This window comes from Coptis chinensis, chromosome 7, assembly GCF_015680905.1.
Source record: "Coptis chinensis isolate HL-2020 chromosome 7, ASM1568090v1, whole genome shotgun sequence".
In the NCBI taxonomy this organism is placed as follows: domain Eukaryota; kingdom Viridiplantae; phylum Streptophyta; class Magnoliopsida; order Ranunculales; family Ranunculaceae; genus Coptis; species Coptis chinensis.
Window position 1 is genome coordinate 89,150,202 of NC_141462.1, and position 4,040 is coordinate 89,154,241.

The following is a 4,040-nucleotide window of genomic DNA, read 5'->3' on the forward strand; positions in this document are numbered from 1 at the left end:
ATTAGTTTTTTCTTTTTTTAAAATATGTTTCCATTAATAAATTGGTTTTCAATCAATTTCTTTATTCTATTTTTATTCTCCTTAAAAAATAAAGCTAAAGATTTGTGAACTTCTTTTTGTTATTATGTATTGGATGTGGGAAGTTTGCTTATGTTTGAGAAAGTAAGGCTCTTGCTTTGGGTTGTTTTACTTGCATACAGAAATTTGTTGGAATGCGCATTGACAACAAAAGCTCTCCAACCCAAAGAACCATTGAAAATGCTACGACACAGCTGATGTATTCTTATTCTGTTTTTTACATCATTCATTCAATGTGCATATAATGCGTGCAAATGAGGCAACTAGTTGAGAAAAACGAAAGAAGGAGTTATAATTTATTTAGAAGGTTTGATTAGTACCCAAACAAACTAAAGAAAGAAAAATGAGAAAACAATAATGTAATGACAAACAAACTAAATCATTGTTCTATTATTAAAGAATGTTAAACATGATGACTATCATGTCCATAATCATGGGACGCAATGGCTTGATCAAAATATGAACGAAGGGATAAAATGAAAATAGGCTTTTAATAGTGTTTCCAAAAACCTGTAACAGTTTCTTATGTATTCAAATTTATTAGAAGCTAGAAAGTCTAGAAACTTGTGTACGATTCAACATCGCCAATGGGCTTTTATTTTGATAAAAATGGCTTTGCCATGAATGGTCATACAATTTTAGGTGCAACTGATGTTTGTACAGGTTCCTCAAATTGTATTTCAAGCTATTTAAAAGAGAAAAAGAGATTGGGAATATCACTAAACAAAAGATCTATGGTAAAGTTGAAATTAATTCACACCTGTATCTGCATTTGGGTGTTTTTAAGCCTGTGTTGGACACTTTGCATCGGTGTCACACCGGCATGAGCATGCAACTGCTTCAGGGAAAAATCACAAACCAGGACGTATATTTGACAATGGAGCTAGTGTGCTACAATTATAATAGTCAACTGTAACTACCGCATCCACAAGAGATATTACTGTTTTCAGTTGTCCAAAAATTGATACATCTCGTGCTCATGTTTTAATACCTTCCAAATCAGACTCTGGGCTCCCCACTATTATTCGCTGCTCTTGTTGCAACTGCTCGGAAACTTGTTCAGGAAAAACTTCAGATTGTAAAGATGGAGCAATATTGTTCACATGTAACCATGTTGATTCCCACAAGCTTTCACCGCCTAATACGCTTTTCTGCACGAGCACACCTCTCGTCCTTAAAACAAACAAGGTGTTTTTTAGAAGCTCGGGGATTAGTTCCTGAAGCTTCTCAGTTCTCTTCCCTCTGATCTTGGCCTTCATATATTTCTCCATGTGACTTAGCACACCCAGCCACAGTTTTCTGAAAGCAGTTAGCTGTGAGAGATCAGGCAGTGATTGTAAGAACACCTTTGACAAGAGCTTCATGGCAAGGACAAGTGTTCTTTCCATGTTACGATAATCCTTTGGAGAGTGACCTTGTGCAATCTCTAGCAACTCTTCAAGCATACTGAAAATGACAAGGTCGAAACACTCCAACCACAAATCATGTGGAAGGAAGACACCATCAACCCCCATCAAGCACCTCTGCAATGATAAAAGAGAATGATTCCTAATCTCTTCTCTCTGGTCCAAACACACTTTCCTGAGTCCCTGTACTAGCCTCAGCCACATCTCTCCTATATCCTGTGATACTTTTGTAGCAGCTTCCTCGCCCACAGCTTCCTTAGTTTCACGAGACCACCGTGCTAGACATGCAACAGATCCTTCCATCAAATCCAATGCACACAAAGAACGATCTGCCTGCCCAACTCGAGACTCAGCAAACTGTCTTGCCGCATCTACACAAAGAACATAATTTGCTGGCGATAGATGAACCCCATCTGACATAATGAACACCAGTGCCTCAAAGCCAGCTTCAGATGCTTCAGGATGGCGAGCAGTAATGGAAAGCAGAGAGGTGATTGTGCGCCAACCCATATGGGATCTTATGTGCGTGGCATTGGCTTTCACAAGACACATGACTTCTTGGGTAATGTTCTCACAGTACGCATCAGCAACACGAGCATCAAGTTTCAGTACCAGCTGCAGTGACCTTAGGAGCTCATCAGCCAAACTTTCTTTATAAGGAAGAAGTCGCTGGCATATCCTTAGGAGTCAAACACCGCCTTCTCCACAAGAGCACAGGGCATCACAGTTGACTGGACAATACTGCATATGTGCTCATATACACTTTGCCAAAGAAGAAGGATCCTGTCCCGATTGTTGAGGGTGATAGCAATAAGCAACCCAACCAGAAGATTGCAGCGCCCTCATCTTCAGGATAAGTGTTACCTTTTTGAGGTCTCCGCGACAGCCCCAATGAGAGCCCGCTAAGTTGCAACAGGGAATCAGCATGCAAAAATTGACTCTCAGTAAATATGCTATCAATATGACACTTCTGAATTGTTTGCAGTGCATGTTGATGAACCTGAAGTTCTAGTTCTGTAGGTTGAGATTTGGGTTCTTCTGTCTCTAAAGATAAGAGCTGGCTGAACCTGCCCATTAGCCCAAAGGATTTCTGAGTCGCACTCCATGGAAGGTACTTCAGATGCAGATAATGGGAAGTCGTGAACAGGTTTACCAGGTTCCAGAGCAAGCTCAGAATCATCAGTAACATCACTGTTGAGAAAAGTAGGGAGAAGACCAATTTTGTGCAACCTCAAGATGCAATCGACGATGTTTCTCCAGCCAGAACGAATATAGTTACCATAATTATTTGCTATGGCGAATACGGTGATTGTTGCCATCCTAGCTTTTTCATCCTCACCAAAAGCAAAAACAGCTTCCTCAATGGCAGAAGGGTCCAAGAGGGTCGTGAACTTGCACAACGATACAACAAGATCATCTAATACATCATCAAGATGATGGCATGCAGAAATCTTTGCAACAGCCAAAAATCCATCAACACAATTTTGAAGAACATCTTCATGCTCTGCGTGATCAAATACAACTGAGATAGCAGCAATTGTGGGACCGGACATGATAGCAAACATATCTCGGTCGAGGAAGGGTCTTGAATCACAGACAATATATGGAGAAGTCCTCTTGGCTTTGCACATGAGATCCACCCAAAGGCTTAGTGTCATCTCAGGAAAACCAATACCTTGTCCTGGGAATGTCCTAATCTCGTTCTTGCAGATCGAATGATACAGCTCAGACAGGAACTCTCGCGGAAGATCACTTCCACCATTAATGTGTCTATTGTTTCTAATAAAATCCTCTTCAGTCATCTTTTTCTTAACCTGAACATTGTGTTGATCTGTGTTAAGCAGTATAACTGAATAGGACAGTAGGAGTGCAGCGTCCTTGTTGACAAGAATATGCGATGATTGCTCATAATATCTCTCTGAGAATGCCTCAAGCACTCTCTGTATCTTCTGAGACTCCCCTGGTAGCCGGAAAGTTTCCAAGAACAAACGCAATGCGGTATCCAAACTCATATCTTGAAAATCAAAAGTACCAGCAAACTCATGGAGCACCTGAACACTGAACTCGTCATGATTTCCAAGGAAATCCCCTACTAGATTCTTATCTAATCCAGGTGTGTACCTAAAAAAGCAAGCCACACTTTGTGGATCAAGTTTCTCAGGTAGCAGATGAGTTCCTTGTAGAAACTCCAACCCTTTCTTTGGGTCGCGGTTAAAGTGATCAACACCAGTCGTCAGCCGTTTCTTGATGTACTTCCTCCGACGGGCAAAGGGACCCATTGACTAGGATCGGCAGAGTTCTCGCGACTTCACAGTCCAAAATGGAGTATATTCCTCAAAATCTACAAGAACCTGTTCTGAAATAGGAGATTCATTATCTAATCTCTCAGCCATTCCCTGAATCACAGATATTACATAGTGGCAATGTGAAAGGAAGTTCGTACAATATCTGTGATCTTTGAAAACAATGAATTCAATTGTGTATACGTATTAATATTACTAACAATTTCCAATTTATAATGCTTATTTTCAATTTATGATACAGTAAGGCAATATC

At 40.3% G+C, this 4,040-nt stretch overlaps 1 pseudogene; it reads right to left on the bottom strand.

Moving 5' to 3' along the window:
• Nucleotides 1–927: 927 nt before the first annotated feature.
• On the bottom strand, nucleotides 928–3,763 carry LOC147489779 (ARF guanine-nucleotide exchange factor GNOM pseudogene; annotated as a pseudogene).
• Between the last annotated feature and the right edge of the window lie 277 nt (nucleotides 3,764–4,040).